This window comes from Salvelinus namaycush, chromosome 33 (genome assembly GCF_016432855.1).
Source record: "Salvelinus namaycush isolate Seneca chromosome 33, SaNama_1.0, whole genome shotgun sequence".
Lineage (NCBI taxonomy): Eukaryota > Metazoa > Chordata > Actinopteri > Salmoniformes > Salmonidae > Salvelinus > Salvelinus namaycush.
In genome coordinates this window covers 16,962,977-16,981,765 of record NC_052339.1, presented here as the reverse complement: position 1 = coordinate 16,981,765, position 18,789 = coordinate 16,962,977, and the positions used below count along the sequence as shown (strand labels likewise).

General features: G+C 43.0%; 1 pseudogene; it reads left to right on the top strand.

Annotated features, from left to right (window-relative positions):
* Positions 1-8,233: 8,233 nt before the first annotated feature.
* Positions 8,234-18,072, top strand: LOC120028149 (annotated as a pseudogene).
* Positions 18,073-18,789: the final 717 nt, after the last annotated feature.

The following is an 18,789-nucleotide window of genomic DNA, read 5'->3' as shown; positions in this document are numbered from 1 at the left end:
TTCGTGCCAGTGATCATCACTCGAGACTTTGTGCCATGGATCATCACTGGAGGCTTCGTGCCATGGATCACCACTGGAGGCTTTGTGCCGTGGATCATCACTGGAGGCTTCTTGCCATGGATCATCACTGGAGGCTTCTTGCCATGGATCATCACTGGAGGCTTCGTGCCATGGATCATCACTGGAGGCTTCGTGCCATGGATCATCACTGGAGGCTTCGTGCCATGGATCATCACTGGAGGTTCGTGCCATGGATCATCACTGGAGGCTTCGTGCCATGGATTATCACTGGAGGCTTCGTGCCATGGATCATCACTGGAGGCTTCGTGCCATGGATCATCACTGGAGGCTTCGTGCCATGGATCATCACTGGAGGCTTCGTGCCCTGGATCATCACTGGAGGCTTTGTGCCATGGATCATCACTGGAGGCTTCTTGCCATGGATCATCACTGGATGCTTCATGCCATGGATCACCACTGGAGGCTTCGTGCCATGGATCATCACTCGAGACTTTGTGCCATGGATCATCCCTGGAGGCTTCTTGCCATGGATCATCACTGGAGGCTTCGTGCCCTGGATCATCACTGGATGCTTCGTGCCATGGATCATCACTGGAGGCTTCTTGCCATGGATCATCACTGGATGCTTTGTGCCATGGATCACCACTGGAGGCTTCGTGCCATGGATCATCACTCTAGACTTTGTGCCATGGATCATCACTGGAGGCTTCGTGTCATGGATCACCACTGGAGGCTTTGTGCCGTGGATCATCACTGGAGGCTTCTTGCCATGGATCATCACTGGAGGCTTCTTGCCATGGATCATCACTGGAGGCTTCGTGCCATGGATCATCACTGGAGGCTTCGTGCCATGGATCATCACTGGAGGCTTCGTGCCCAGGATCATCACTGGAGGCTTTGTGCCATGGATCATCACTGGAGGCTTCTTGCCATGGATCATCACTGGATGCTTCGTGCCATGGATCACCACTGGATGCTTCGTGCCATGGATCACCACTGGAGGCTTCTTGCCATGGAGAACCACACCCGGCCAAACACATAGAACGAGACAACATAGAACACAACATAGAATGCCCACCCCAACTCATGCCCTGACCAACCAAAATAGAGACAAAAAAAGGATCTCTAAGGTCAGGGCATGACAGAGGGTTTGTATTTTGTCCTGTAGTTCATTCAATGTAATTGGAGAATCCAGTGGGTTCTGGTAGTCTTTAATAGTTGATTCTAAGATTTGTGTTTGATCATGTATATGTTTTTGCTGTTTGTGCTTTGTTATAGAGCCAAAAAGATTGGAATAGAGCTTTATCCATACATCTCCGTTCTGGATAGATAACTCTTTGTTGTTGGTTGTTTGTTTCGAGTTTTCCAATTTTCCCAGGAGATTCTATGGATTCTTCAATTACATTGAGCTGATTTCTGACATAATGTTCCTTCTTTTTCCGTAGTGTATTTCTGTATTGTTTTAGTGATTCACCATAGTGAAGGTGTAGACTCAGGTTTTCTGGGTCTCTATGTTTTTTGTTGGATAGGTTTCTCAATTTCTTTCTTAGGTTTTTGCATTCTTCATCAAACCATTTGTTATTGTTGTTCATTTTCTTAGGTTGTCTGCTTGACATTTTTAGATTTGGTAGGGAATCTGAGAGGTCAAATATACTGTTTAGGTTTTTTTACTGCCAAGTTTATACCTTCACTATTACAGTGAAACCTTTTGTCCAGGAAATTGTCTAGAAGGGATTGAATTTGTTGTTGCTTAATTGGTTTTTGGTAGATTTCCACACTATTTTCCTTTCATCTATAGCATTTCTTATTATTCAGTTCCTTTGGCTTTGATGCCTCATGATTGAGCATAGCTCTGTTCAAGTAGATTGATTTTGCTGTGATCTGATAGGGGTGTCAGTGGACTGACTGTGAACGCTCTAAGAGACTCTGGGTTGAGGTCAGTGATAAAGTAGTCATCAGTACTACTGCCAAGAGATGAGCTTTAGGTGGTGTGGGTGGGCGGTCCGTTAATCTGTTGCTCCTGTGTGAGGTGCTGGGGCTACGGTAGAGGGTGACGTCTTTCAGGGTCCTGGCAAAAGTTGGGATTGCTTCCTTGTAGAGGTGGACCTGGTCATAAAGGCTGTTCAAGACCAGGGTGGAGTGGTGGGCCAGGTATACATTAGGTTTTGAGGCACAGTCTCGTTAAATGCTTGCATTCACCCGTTATATGGTGGCAGGGTGAAAGTATTTTCGTGGTAGCAGTGTGGAGATAACCACGTGTGTGTTGGGGAAAACGGAAGTCTCTTTCTCTCTCTCTCTCTCTCTCTCTTTCACTCTTTCTCTGTCAATTCAATTCGATTTGCATTATTAGCATAACGTAACAATGTACATATTGCCAAAGCTTACTTTGGAGATTTACAATATATACATAATTAATAATAATAATCAATATTGTCAACAGGACAACAGTAACAACAATAACCAAGGGTCAAAATAACCCTACATTGAACAATAACAATAACAATAAGCATAGAGGACATGTGCAAGACATTGGTTGGTCTGTCAGGCACTGTCCCTCATCTTCTGGCGGGCAGCAATGTAGTGCGCTGCCAACCCACAGCCCTCTGCGTCCTCCCCCAACAGGACGGGTAGCCTATCCTCATCAGAGAGGTCTTTGAAACCTTGAATAAGGGTTTCAAATTTGGGGAAATTACACTCTCTAATTGTTTTATATTTTTGACATTTAGTCAGGAAATGCAGCTCTGTCTCAGGTTCTGCTGTGGTGCAGTGGTTGAACAGCCTTTCCTCTACAGGGAGACATGTTTTCCTGTGTCTACCATTCTCAATGGCAAGACTGTGCTCACTGAGCCTGTACTTTGTCAAGGTTTTCGAAGGTTTTGATCAGTAACCATGGTCAAATAGTTAGCCACGGTGTACTGTCGATTTAGGGCCAGATAGAACTGCATTTTGCTTTGTGCTTGTGCTTGCTTCCCAATAAGTAATGTAGTTTTGTTTTGACTGTCTTGTAATTTGTTTTGATCTGATTGATTAGATGTTCTGGTCTTGAGGCTTCAGTGTGTTAGTAGAACAGGTTTGTGAACTCAGCCCCAAGACCAGCTGAACGAGGGGACTCTTTTCTTTGCTCAGCTCTTGATATTGCAGAGCTTGGTACTGATATGAGAGGGGTCACTGTATTTCAGATGTTTCCAAAACTTAATTGCAATTTTTTAGGTTTTATTATTAGTGGATATTGGCCTAATTCTGCCCTGCATGCATTGTTTGTAGTTTTCCAATGGGGTGTTTGTCACATTGGGTGAAATCTTGTTTTGCAAGTGAACCCCACACCTCACTGCCATAAAGTGCAATTGGTTCAATGACACAATAAATTAGTTTTAGCCAAATTTTTATAGGAATTTGAATTTGTTTTTTAATTGTGTTTAATTTCTTTCTCAAGTTCATTCACTGCATCATCAACTTTGGTCTAATTCCCTGAGATCTTGATCTTCTCTGGAAAAACATTATTTTACTATTTTTGGGGTTTACTGCCAGGGCCCAGGTTCTCTCTCTCTCTTTCTCCCCCCCTTTCTCTCTCTCTTTCTCCCCCCTCTCTCTCCTGTTCACTGGTCCTCTATGCATTTTGATTGCCAGGGAAATATGAAACAAAGTAGGAAATCCTACATGTTTTTGAAAATAAATTGTTTCATGCTTGGGTATAATGGTACATGTACTGTTGTGACTTAAGTACAAAAATCGCAATTTTCTCCCAAGAACACAGCAATTAAAGCTCTGAAAAAGAATGGAAATAGGCATTCATTTTCAGTGTTTGAATGAGACTTAGGGACCAATGCAAGGGTCCAAAATCCCCAAATAATTGCTGTGTGTGACTTATTCATTACAGGTATTATAAGGCCACAGGGTGAGACCCAGATGCAGACACGGGAGGCAGATGGTTCGAGTCGCTGATAATTATTATAATCCAAGGGTCAGGCAATAGAATGGTCCTGGACAGGCAAAAGATCATAAAGGTCAGAATCCAGGAGGTACAAAGTGGCAGGCAGGCTCGAGGTCAGGGCAGGCAGTATGGTCAGGCAGGCGGGTTCAGAGTCAAGGCAGGCAAGGGTCAAAACCAGGAGGACTTGCAAAAGAGAGATAAGAAAAAGAGGAGCATGGAAAAACAAGACAAACTGGCAACAGGTAAACAGGGAACACCGGAATAAATACCCAGGAACTAATGGGGAAAACGGGTGACACCTGGAGGTGGGTGGAGACAATCACAAACACAGGTGAAACAGATCAGGGGACGTGACAGGTATAGGCTATGATTCACTGGGGGAATGGTGTGGGGCTAACACAGCTCCCATCTCTGCTAGGTACCAGTTTATTATGCTTACATTGTATGAGGGGGTTGGACAACCATGGAATTCAGTATAGGCCTGTTCTAGCCGTACTCTTATCACCAACATGTAAAGTTTAGACATCCACTAAACACTGTTCTCTGTGTTATTCAATTCTTTACATTTTCTGCAGAGATATCTCTTTCTCTCCCTCTCTCTCTGAGGGATGAAGAGGAGGAGGATGGGGAGTGAAGTGATTGAACAGTAAGCAGCTGGCATGGCGTGGCTTAACATGGTTGTTTCTGGATGCCAAGGATAGCGCAGCAGAGCATATGACTGGAGAGGTGGCCTATGTCCAGACCAGGCACTATCTCGTCTGCGTCCCAAAGGGCACCCTATTCCCTATATAGTGCACTACTTTTGATCAGGGCCCACTAGGGCCCAAAGTAGTGCACTACATAGGGAATGGGATGCCATTTGGGACACAACCCTCCTCTGTCCTCTCACCACCACTCAGCTCCTGTTACAGTACAACTATCTATCTCCCAGAGACTCCACACAGCACAGCACAATGTGCAGGACCATCTGACTGCCAGGTAGTTATCATCATTCTTCAGATTAATACATACGGTGCAATCGGAAAGTATTCAGACCTCTTGACTTTCTCCACATTTTGTTACGTTACAGCCTTATTCTAAAATTGATTAAATAAATAAAAATCCTCATCAGTCTACACACAATATCCCAAAATGAAAAAGCAAAAATAGTTTTTTAGAAATGTTTGCAAACGTTGATTTAAAAAACCCAGAAATACCTTATTTACATAAGTATTAAGACCCTTCATGTGAGACTTGAAATTGAGCTCAGGTGCATCCTGTTTCCATTGATCATCCTTGAGATGTTTCTACAACTTGATTGGAGTCCACCTGTGGTAAATTCACTTGATTGGACATGATTTGAAAAGGCACACACCTGTCTATATAAGGTCCCACAGTTGACAGTGCATATCAAAGCAAAAACCAAGCCATGAGGTCGAAGAATTTGTCCGTAGGGCTCCGAGACAGGATTGTGTTGAGGCACAGATCTGGGGAAGGGTACCAAAACATTTCTGCAGCATTGAAGGTCACCAAGAACACAGTGGCCTACATCATTCTTAAATGAAAGAAGTTTGGAACCACCCCAAGACTCTTCCTAGAGCTGGCCGCCTGGCCAAACTGAGCAATTGGGGGAGAAGGGCCTTGGTCAGGGAGGTGACCAAGAACCCGATGGTCACGTTGACAGAGCTCCATAGTTCCTCTGTGGAGATGGGAGAACCTTCCAGAAGACAACCATCTCAGCACCATTCCACCAATCAGGCCTTTATAGTAGAATGGCCAGACGGAAGCCACTCCTCACTAAAAGGTACATGACAGCCCGCTTGGAGTTTGCCAAAAGGCACCTAAAGGACTCTCAGACCATGAGAAACAAGATTCTCTGGTCTGATGAAACCCCGATTCAACTCTTTGGCCTGAATGCCAAGCGTCACGTCTGGAGGAAACCTGGCACCATCCCTACGGGGAAGCATGGTGGTGGCAGCATCATGCTGTGGGGATGTTTGTGAGCGGCAAGGACTGGGAGACTAGTCAGGATCGAAGGAAAGATGAACGGAGCAAAGTACAGAGAGATCCTTGATGAAAATCTGTGGTGAAGGTTCCCCTTCCAACAGGACAACGACCCTAAGCCCACAGCCAAGACAACACAGGAGTGGCTTCGAGACAAGTCTCTGAAGGTCCTTGAGTGGTCCAGCCAGAGCCCGTACTTGAACTCAATCTAATATCACTGGAGAGACCTGAAAGTAGCTATGCAACGACGCTACCCATCCAACCTGTCAGAGCTTGAGAGGATCTGCAGAGAAAAATGGGAGAAACTCCACAAATACAAGTGTGCCAAGCTTGTAGCATCATACCAAAGAAGACTCGATGCTGTAATCGCTGCCAAAGGTGCTTCAACAAAGTACTAAATAAAGGGTCTGAATACTTCTGTACATTTCCGGGGTTTTTTAAAATGTCAAAAACCTGTTTTAGTTTTGTCATTATGGGGTATTGTGTGAAGATTGATGAGGGGAAAAAAACGTTTTAATCCATTTTAGAATAAGGCTGTAAAGTAACAAAATGTGGAAAAAGTAAAGAGGTCTGAATACTTTCCAAAGGCACTGTGTTGAGATAAATATTGAGATTCATCAACATAGATAGGCACATACAGACAGGCTTCAAATGGACCTAGTCCCCTTGTCTGATAATGTGAATTATGTTTTGAATCGTAATCCTCGTCACAGAGGACATACCCATAGTGTGCCATTGTCTTATGAGGGTGTCTGGTCATCTAAACAAGTAGCCTCTCATTTCAATGTATTTAGGTTGGTAGATTTTGAAAACTGTTTGTTGGAGTCTGAGTCCATGTTTAGATTTGGGGCATACAATATGAGATACGAGACACAGTCGATGGAGACCGGCTGAAAAGCACTGACCGTATTTGTACATATTTGTCCTGAACTTTCTTACTGCTTTTAAAACTGTTTTGATTCACGAGAGCAATGGTGAGTAAGATTTCCTGTTTATTTATATTATGGAACATCAACTTCGTTTGATACTGTTATTTTTTTAAACTTTTATTTGGATATTGGAAGCCTGACAGGGCAGGGCCAACAGAGGAATGAAGTGGAGGGAGGGATAGAGAGAGAGAGAGCTAGAGAGGAGAGGGAGAGAGTGATAGAGGGAGAGAGAGAGGCACTATGTGTTCAGGCCAGGGTCACTGTCAAGCTATCTCCTCTTCCCTCTCCTGTCCCTCTCTCAGTCCCTGCCGCTATTTCGGAGGCTTGGCACAGGATGGCATAGTGGCATACCCCCACTGGGCAGCCAGATGATCAAGCCCTAAAGCTCAGTCCTCCTGAGCACCCAGGCCCTGTCACATAGCCCACATTCCCACAATCCACTTCTCTCCAGAGCCCGGCATCATGTTTGTAATATATGGAAACCCTCTCCTTGGCCTTCGCTCACACTGACATTTCATCTGGTGACAATGGACAATATATTTACACCACAGGGCTCCTTTCACTCCACATCCTGAGATGATGTTGCTGGATTGGTCGGGTGGGCAGGTGGTTTTATTTAAGCTACATCCAGAATGTAACATTAGCCTTTTGCAGGAACAAACACTTCTCATGTTAGATTTGACCTAGGCCTTGTCCCATAGTATAATCCTATGGTATAAACATGATTTAAAATGTGTATATACACTGTAGATAAAGTTATTATATGTGTGTTATGGTTAGTATATAAATATTATATTACTGAGCTGAGGTTTATTGTCTTACAGATGAATTGTCAAAACACTTTTGGACAGAGCAGATATGGTCTAAATGGATCTGAGAGCTAGCATTATAGCCCCTAAGTGATAGAAGAGGCACCATAGGTTGTGTTCATTGTTTTGTCTCCTGTATTGATCGTCTGAATGATATAACCCTAACACTCTCAGTATGTGGCTGGTCTGAAAGGGCCAGGAGAGACCTGACGAATCAATGGGCTGGGAGACCCAGGAGAGGGTTAGGATGAGGGAGGTCAGATCAGACGGCCAGAGGGCATCAGCTGTGTATAACTGATGGGCAAAGCAGTGGAGTGGAAAGCATACAAACATGGAAATAGAGGGGGATTACCCACATGAGTATCCTGGGAGCAAACACTGTATTCAAAAAAGGTTACCATGGTTTCACTGAGTAACATATTTTATTAAACCATCTTATCTTAAACCTGAGCGATGCAATAACAGATCAGAATATATGCCCCCTACCGGTCTCTCTCAGACCTCTGGCCTTTTTCATGAGTCATCGTTGCAGTGTTATAACCGTCTCAGTATATCTGGGCAGTCCTCCAGCGTCAGATGACACAACGTCAGTCAAGTTTTCAAAACAACATCAGTGTGATGCTGGGGGGAGAATAAGAAGAAAACTATGGTAAGGAAAGTGTTAATCTTGTGTGCTAATTGACTCATATTGTTTTGAATGTATGACGTACAGTACAGAGGGCCGTATGCTCAACTGTCTGTTACATTTCTTAGTTGATTCATATATTTTATATTACAACCATGTTAAATATTGTTATTTTTCTTGCCAATATAGTATCAAGTAATAATGTTTTCAATTTCAATTATTCAAAATTCACATTTTGTCATCCAGTACAATAAAAGGAGAGAAAAACTGAAAAGCTGAAATACATTTCAAGAGAAAGCCATTTTAACCGCTAATTCTGTTTCTGTTGGCCTAAATGACACAGATGGCTTCAACTGTGGCAGAGAGAGCCATAGGAGCAATCATTGGAGCAGCTGTGGCAGACGCAGCAGGTAATTTCATGGGACTGATATCTTTTCATTAACAGTAATATCCCAATAAGATACTGCAGCACTGGCTCAAACATAGCTCTGATGTAATGTCTTGGTGTTAATCAGTATGAGACAGCTGCACAGCTGCACATCTGTCACTGATGATATTAAGAGTATTAAAGGGTGTTACCCTACTCTGTCTTCTCAACAAAGTTAAACAACAGTGTTATAAAATCAATAATGTTCCATTAGAATTAAAGTACATACAATCAATGTCATATGGATTGATTAACATTGCGCTCTTGCTATGTGCAATATTACAAGCCGTACACGTACAGTATGGCAATTAATGATCTGGACTCGTTCTAGATTTGAAAAGTGTTCAATGTCATTATGTCTAATAACCACAGTATATAACGCATACTGAAGACTGAATATTATGACAGGGAAGTGAGTTGGATCCAAGCTGATGAAACCCCTATTTCTGGTTGTAGATACCTTATACTATATCCACAGGAAATAAGGGTCACAGAATATAACAATGACTCAATACATTAGGTCTATGCCAAAATAAAAGTCAAAATACTAAGGCTACACTAATATCAGTCCAGTAACTTTCTCTTTTCTATGTACCCCACCCTAACAGCCCAGCCCATGCATTGGATTTACAACCCAGAGCGACTGAAGGAGGTTCTGTCAGATCTGGAACCGTGTCCAGAGTTCCGCCCTCAGTCAGCTAACCCGTTCTACCGCAGAGAGACCGGAGAGCAGACGTGCTACGGAGACCAGGCCTACGTACTGCTAGAGTCACTCAGTCAATGTGGAGGTAGCATACTGACACCCAATAGGACGAACATCCAATGGCCTAATGTCTTGCTAAATAAAGAACATTTCACGTCGAGTTAGTTTTATCGTGTTCACTCCATGAATGACATAATATACTCATATGCTCTATGTTTTTATTGGTAATCACTAGATGTGAACGTGGAGGACTTGACCAAGCGCATCTACAAGTTCTTTGGCCCAGACACTGTGTATGATCTTCCTCTCAATAACCCATACAGACAAAAGAACGGTAGGCAACCAATCAGCAGTCATTTCCTGTATGTGTACAAACTGTTGCTTTTCTGTGCCCCATCGTCTGACCAATGACAAGAGAAACAGTATAAAAAAAAAAGTGAAAAACTGACTAGTCATCTGGTCCCACAGAGGGGTAGAGTGGTTGTGTGCTTTTGTCAGTTTTTTATACCACAGAGTTCTGTTTTCCCCTTTGGTAACTTATGGGGAATCCCCTTTTGAAAAAAGAATGTTCCGGACAAAAACACTTTCCTATTGGGATATCATGAAGCCAGGGTTTTTAAACTATTCTCCACAGTATGGTGATTGAACATGTAAAACTCAGCAAAAAAAGAAACGTCCCTTTTTCAGGACCAAGTCTTTCAAAGATAATATGTAAAAATCCAAATAACTTCACAGATCTTCATTATAAAGGGTTTAAACACTGTTGCCCATGCGTGTTCAATGAACCATAAACAATTAGTGAACATGCACCTGTGGAACGGTCGCTAAGACACTAACAGCTTACAGACGGTAAGCAATTATGGTCACAGTTATGAAAACTTAGGACACTAAAGAGGCTTTTCTACTGACTCTGAAAAACACCTAAAGAAAGATGCTCATCTGCGTGAACTTGCCTTAGGCATGCTGCAAGGAGGCATGAGGACTGCAGATGTGGCCAGGATAATAAATTGCAATGTCCGTACTGTGCGACGCCTAAGACAGCGCTACAGGAAGACAGGACGAACAGCTGATCGTCCACGCAGTGGCAGACCACGTGTAACAACACCTGCACAGGATCGGTACATCAGAACATCACACCTGCAGGACAGGTACAGGATGGCAACAACAACTGCCCGAATTACACCAGGAACGCACAATCCCTCCATCAGTGCTCAGACTGTCCGCAATAGACTGAGGGAGGCTGGACTGAGGGCTTGCAGGCCTGTTGTAAGGCAGGTCCTCACCAGACATCATCGGCAACAACGTCGCCTATGGGCACAAACCCACAGTCGCTGGACCAGACAGGACTGGCAAAAAGTGCTCTTCGCTGACGAGTCGCGGTTCTGTCTCACCAGGGGTGATGGTTGGATTTGCGTTTATCGTCTATGGAATGAGCGTTACACCGAGGCCTGTACTCTGGAGCGGGATCGATTTGGATGTGGAGGGTCCGTCGTGGTCTGGGGCAGTGTGTCACAGCATCATCAGACTGAGCTTGTTGTCATTGCAGGCAATCGCAACGCTGTGCGTTACAGGGAAGACATCCTCCTCCCTCATGTGGTACCCTTCCTGCAGGCTCATCCTGACATAACCCTCCAGCATGACAATGCCACCAGCCATACTGCTTGTTCTGTGCGTGATTTCCTGCAAGACAGGAATGTCAGTGTTCTGCCATGGCCAGCAAAGAGCCCGGATCTCAATCCCATTGAGCACGTCTGGGACCTGTTGGATCGGAGGGTGAGGGCTAGAGCCATTCCCCCCAGAAATGTCCGGGAACTTGCAGGTGCCTTGGTGGAAGAGTGGGGTAACATCTCACAGCAAGAACTGGCAAATCGGGTGCAGTCCATGAGGAGGAGATGCACTGCAGTACTTAATGCAGCTGGTGGCCACACCAGATACTGACTGTTACTTTTTATTTTGACCCTCCCTTTGTTCAGGGACACATTATTCAATTTCTGTTAGTCACATGTCTGTGGAACTTGTTCAGTTCATGTCTCAGTTGTTGAATCTTGTTATGTTCATACAAATATTTACACATGTTAAGTTTGCTGAAAATAAACGCAATTGACAGTGAGAGAGTTTATATTTTTTTCAGTCAGCTAAAGCTGTTCACTCTCAATTGAAATGTAAAGGTCCTAAAGCTGTCCTCCCCATTGATGGCCCTTGGAGAAACGCAAGCCTCAAAGCCTTCATGAGGAACGTGGATGCAGGAAAAGAAAAGACAGGTACAATAACATAAAGATCACCAGCTGAAAGGAAGCACGTCTGTCCTGGGTTCATTTATTATGAGTTACATTTAGACACAACCTGTTTGAAAAAAGTACAAGCTGTCAAATCGCTGATTCCTTCTGTCACTGATTCCTCACCTCCCTCTCAAGGCGCATTGGAGGATAGGCTCCAAGGTCCCTCTCCTTAGACCTCCTCCTCCAATGAGCTTTGAGAGGGACGTGAGGAATTGAGGGAATCAAAGATTTTACTTTTTCACTCTCCATTTCAGGATGTGATGTGGACTGTCAGATGGACGGGGTCACCAAGATGGCTCCCGTTGTGGCGATGTTTGCTGGGATGCCGGAGATGTTGGAGAAGGTGGAGACAGCCATACGTGTAACCCAGAACAACGATATGTGTGTGGCCATGACACTGGCTGCAGCAAGGTACTGTAGGCCTATAGAGCAGAAAATGGCTCTTAATGCATAAAGGCCTCATAAATTGTGTAATTTATCTCACTACTCACGTCCATTAATATGCTTCATAACACAATCAATGCTTAATGGGCTCCCAAGTGGCGCAGCGGTCTAAGGCACTGCATCTCAATGCTAGAGGCATCAATACAGACATCTGGTTTGAATCCAGGTTGTATCACAACAGGCCGTGATTGGGAGTGCCATAGGGTGGCGCACAATTGGTCCAGGTTTGGCCGAGAAGGTGATTAAACAACATGATCATTACACAGGTGCACCTTGTGCTAGGACAATAAAAGGCCACTCTAAAATGTGCAGTTTTGTCACACAACGCAACGCCACAAATGTCTCAAATTTTGATTTTGAAGGAGAGTGCAATTGGCATGCTGACTGCAGGAATTTCCACCAGAGCTGTTGCCAGAGAATTTATTGTTAATTTCTCTACCATAAGCCGCTTCCAACGTTGTTTTTGAGAATTTGACAGTACGTCTAACTCACATCCACAGACGTCGTGTATGGCGTCGTGTGGACAAGCGGTTTGCTGATGTCAACATTGTGAACAGAACGCTGCATTGGTGGCGGTGGGGTTATGGTATGGCAAGGCATAAGCTATGGATAACAAACACAATTGCATTTTGTCAATGTCAATTTGAAAACACAGATATACTGTGATGAGATCCTGAGGCCCATTGTCATGCCATTCATCCGCCATCACCTCATTTTCTCCATGATAATGCACGGCCCCATGTCGCAAGGATCTGTACACAGTTCCTGGAAGCTGAAAATGTCCCAGTTCTTCCATGGCCTGCATACTCACCAGACATGTCACCCATTGAGCACGTTTGGGATGCTCTGGATCGATGTGTACGACAGCATGTTCCAGTTCCTGCCAATATCCAGCAACTTCTCACAGCCATTGAAGAGAAGTGGGACAACATTCCACAGGCCACAATCAACAGCCTGATCAACTCTATGCGAAGGAGATGTGTTGTGCTGCATGAGGCAAATGGTGGTCACACCAGATACTGACTGGTTTTCTGATCCACCTCCCTACCTTCTTTTTTTAAGGTATCTGTGACAAACAGATGCATATCGGTATTCCCAGTCATGTGAATTCCATAGATTAGGGCCTAATGAATTTATTTCAATTCACTGATTTCCTTATATGAACTGTAACTCAGTAAAATCTTTGAAATTGTTGCATGTTGAGTTTATAATTTTGTTCAGTATGCATTTCTTGTCAGGTTCCTGGAGCATTTCATCCTGAATGGTTCTGACCCCAATGCTCTGGACTCAGTGTTGGCCCAGCTCAACGACCCAAACAGAAACAACCCTCAGGATCTGGACAGGGCTGTTATTGGTACGACTCTAATGCCACTCCCGCTTATAAACATTCACAATCTTTCTGCTCATGCATTATTAGGGCTTCATCCCAAATGGCACCCTATTCCATATTTACTGCCCTCCTTTGGACCAGGGCCCATAGAGCTCTGGTCAAAAGTAGTGCACTATTTAGGGAATAGGGTGCCATTTGAAGTGCAGCCTAGATAGAATGTTAAGTAATGATGTAAATCTCAACTATTTTATTTTACTAATCTCCTATGAGCGTTAGATTATACATATTGTATATTAAATATTAATACAATGGTGGGAACAGCCAAATCTCAGCCAGTCTGTCACGACTTCCGCCGAAGTCGGTCCCTCTCCTTGTTGGGGCGGCGTTCAGCGGTCGACGTCACCGGCCTTCTAGCCACCGCCGATCCGATTTTAATTTTCCATTTGTTATGTCTATGTCTTACACACCTGGTTTCACTAACCCAATTACCTGTTTAGTATTTAACCCTCTGTTCCCCATGTTTGGTTGTGAGTGATTGTTTGTTGTATTTGTGGTCCGTATTGTGGGCTTGGATTTATTCTTGTATTTTGATGACTGAGTAAAGTTACCTTTATTTACTAATCTCTGCTGTCCTGCGCCTGACTCCTCTGCACCAGCTAAACATAGACCGTTACACAGTCAAAACCTAAAAAGGTAACACAAGACTGTAAAATGTAAATGGACATAGAATCTTGAGTGGCAGGTTAATGAAGAAAATATAATTTTCCCCCAAAGTATGGTAATAAAAAATGCATATGGGAAGTGTTAAATGTTGCATTTCACTCTGCCTTTCACCATTGCAGCACAAATCTGTCAGGTGAAGGACAACTTAGCCAAGCATTCCCCAGAGCTGATACCTGCTGTGTTCACTAACACATGAGGTAGGTCCCAAACACACACACACACACACACTAGGTAGGTGGCGTCGCCAGCACGGCTGTGGCAGCAGCAGGGTCCAGTCTGTCGACTTGGCACCGTAACCACACCATCCCAGTCAGCACATCCGTTAGCTAGTTAGTTAGTTAGCCCTGGTCTAAGAAAGTGATTTCCTTCTCTCTAGTCTTTGATCCCGTCATTAATGAACCCGTGCTTAAATTTCCCTCCCGTCTGAAGTGGGAGACGGGAGCTCCTGCATCTTTGAACCTAAAACACATGTTAGGATGTGTGTAACTCATGTTAGGATGTGTGTAACTCATGTTAGGATGTGTGTAATTCATGTTAGGATGTGTGTAACTCATGTTAGGATGTGTGTAACTCATGTTAGGATGTGTGTAATTCATGTTAGGATGTGTGTAACTCATGTTAGGATGTGTGTAACTCATGTTGGTGTTTTCCTCCCTTCACCTCTCAGTTCAAAAGGATTTATTGACATGGAAAATCTAACCACATACACTGCCCAATAAAACTTAAGAAATATATTGAATGATTGATGACATGAGTAAAGAGTATGAAGACAATTACCTCTTGGTCCTTATGTGTCTGCGGTTCCTATCCCCAGCCTTGCCAGGTGCATTCCAGGGAGCGCTGCATGGGGTCCTGACACTGAGCCAGCTGGAGGAGGCAGTCAGGGGAACCATGCGCCGTGGGGGATGCACCGCCAGTAGGGCCTCATTCATAGGGGCCTGTTTTGGAGCACAGGTAGGGTTGGAGCAAAACCCTACATTTACATTTTGGTCATTTAGCAGGCGTTCTTATCCAGAGCAACTTACAGTCAGTTATACTGTCTGGCCCATGCAAATATGATCAAAACATGGAACCTTTATTCATTAGAAGTAGCTAGCTAGTATTTCAAGTAGCTAGTATTTACATAGTTGTTACATGGTCATTTGATTGTAAGACATTCCACACAGCAGGATATTCAAACCTAATCATTCAAGTTATTTGTTCTATAAATCAACCTTCATCCAATTTATACATGTTGACTATAAGGTGAAGCCTATATAATGAGTGAGCAATAAAACTACTTTTCTGTATCCCGTGTCCATAGTTTCAGCCTGGGTAATGAGTTTGACCTCGGATGGATTGCTTTGTGTCTGCTCTGAAGGCTTAGCATTTTATATACTGTAGCCTTTATCTGTTTCTCCTCCCTTGTCTTTCCAGACAGGTCTTCAGGGAATCCCAGAGTCTTGGAAGAACAGGACCCTCAAATATCCTGTGCTGCTGGGACTGGCTAAGAAAGTTGTAGGCTCACAGCAAGCCTAGATTTGGCACATCACGTTAAAGGCAGTTATGCAAATGTATATTACTAAATTAATGTATTGCTAGAGCTGATTAACATAACCAGTCCAACATATTATTAGGGAATATGAATTATGTATTGATTATGTATACATTTTTTTACAACTGCTTTGTAAGCCCATTTTATAACACAGTTGTACTTTGACAAAACAGTTTATGAAAGTTACATTCTAAAGTAACATTTGACGGATGTAACTTGAACCTTGTTGCTCTGTCAAAGCTGCAGTATGTTGCAAAATGATGAGTATATGGAATATGGAATATTCTTGTCATGTATACATTAGGATTAAAAGAGGAAGGATACTTGTGAACCATTTTTATGGTAACTGAGTACGTAAAATGAATTAACACAGCATCTAAACTAAATTAGGAAGATTACAAATAGCATTTGTGTGTTGTAGTGCTTGCATGTATAGGAAATTATTAACTTATCACATATTGCAGTTGTTTACTTCACCTTAGCTACAGCTCTGAAATACTGTCTCTATGGTTTTGGGTGGTTTTTCAGTTGAAATAACCTCTGCTCCGGTTAGAGAAACTGAGGGCTTGCAATAATTTAAAGAACAGAAATGTATTTTGCAAAAGAGGAAATGAATTTCAGCAAGTTTCAATACTCTCTATCTCTTTCTCTCTCTGGCATGGGTTCTGTTGAAGTGAAATAACAGAGACACAGAGATTTACCGTGCTGAAACAACTGAAGGGACTGCAACTTATCCCTCCCTCAAAGGAGTTAGTCTGTTTTCTTAAAACTGCTGACTTCCATATTACCATGTTCTCAATGGCTCCTCTGATGATTTTGAATATACTCTCTGCATAAAATGAAGCCAATATCTTAATATCTTTGACATGGAGTGTGGTTCTGAAAACAGGAATATAAGATGTAATACAGTGTAACATCTTTCATTGGTTTGCATGGATGGCTCTGGCTATAAGATGTAATGCAGTGTAACATCTTTCATTGGTTTGCATGGATGGCTCTGGCTATAAGATGTAATGCAGTGTAACATCTTTCATTGGTTTGCATGGATGGCTCTGGCTATAAGATGTAATGCAGTGTAACATCTTTCATTGGTTTGCATGGATGGCTCTGGCTATAAGATGTAATGCAGTGTAACATCTTTCATTGGTTTGCATGGATGGCTCTGGCTATAAGATGTAATACAGTGTAACATCTTTCATTGGTTTGCATGGATGGCTCTGGCTATAAGATGTAATGCAGTGTAACATCTTTCATTGGTTTGCATGGATGGCTCTGGCTATAAGATGTAATGCAGTGTAACATCTTTCATTGGTTTGCATGGATGGCTCTGGCTATAAGATGTAATGCAGTGTAACATCTTTCATTGGTTTGCATGGATGGCTCTGGCTATAAGATGTAATGCAGTGTAACATCTTTCATTGGTTTGCATGGATGGCTCTGGCTATAAGATGTAATGCAGTGTAACATCTTTCATTGGTTTGCATGGATGGCTCTGGCTATAAGATGTAATACAGTGTAACATCTTTCATTGGTTTGCATGGATGGCTCTGGCTATAAGATGTAATACAGTGTAACATCTTTCATTGGTTTGCATGGATGGCTCTGGCTATAAGATGTAATGCAGTGTAACATCTTTCATTGGTTTGCATGGATGGCTCTGGCTATAAGATGTAATGCAGTGTAACATCTTTCATTGGTTTGCATGGATGGCTCTGGCTATAAGATGTAATGCAGTGTAACATCTTTCATTGGTTTGCATGGATGGCTCTGGCTATAAGATGTAATGCAGTGTAACATCTTTCATTGGTTTGCATGGATGGCTCTGGCTATAAGATGTAATGCAGTGTAACATCTTTCATTGGTTTGCATGGATGGCTCTGGCTATAAGATGTAATGCAGTGTAACATCTTTCATTGGTTTGCATGGATGGCTCTGGCTATAAGATGTAATGCAGTGTAACATCTTTCATTGGTTTGCATGGATGGCTCTGGCTATAAGATGTGGTGAAAGTTGACTACTAGATGTTATCATTTAGGGCAGTGTGACTGAATTACAATATATGCACTTGTAAAATCATAGATAGTGACTTTGCTAACATCGACTATTACTTATTTATATGGCTGGCATGATTTAAAAAAGATGCGTTGCTCTCTCTAACCGGAGGCCATGGCTAGTCAGATCAACATTCAAAACTATAACCTGTTAATGGCTTATTAAGTTTGCTTAAACTGCATAGGCCTACATTACAAGAGTCCAGCCTTTAAAAATGTGTAAATTTCAATCTGTATACGTCGGATAACCATAGGAGACTCAATAAATATGTGTACTGACAAAGTAGTGACAGCACATTTTATTTTAAGGCTACTTTATCATTACATTTTCCTCTTGTATTGTTTTGTATGTTAAATATTTCACTAGGTGTGTTATGGTAAACTCACTGCTAGTCATCAGTGAACTGAGGCAACACAACACAGCCCTTCCAACAGGAGGAACATCAGTGTATCAATGTGTGTCTGTCTATGAGTAATGAGGGGAAGTCATTTGATCCCTCTCACCTACTTCCCCTTACCCAGCAGGCACCACAGCAGGTAACCGGCTGTATTGGAGATAATTGTATCCAGATCTTCAAGATGTCTTGTTTTTTATCTTCAAATCTGGTCCGTGCACTGATTCACAGAATGTCTACATAGACATGTGAGAGAGAGAGAGAGAGAGAGAGAGAGAGAGAGAGAGAGAGAGAGAGAGAGAGAGAGAGAGAGAGAGAGAGAGAGAGAGAGAGAGAGAGAGAGAGAGAGAGAGAGAGAGAGAGAGAGAGAGAGAGAGAGAGAGAGAGAGAGAGAGAGAGAGAGAGAGAGAGAGAGAGAGAGAGCGGGATAAAGAGAAGAGATATAAAGACAGAAATAAAGACAGAAAGAGAGAGACGGGGGGGCAACATAATTTATCTGGTGCATTGTGTTCAGTCAGTCAGCACAAAGTGTTTAGATTACATCTCAAGCTCTGAGTTCCCTACAAAGTCAACTTATCTCATGTTGTAACATCTGACGGGGAGTT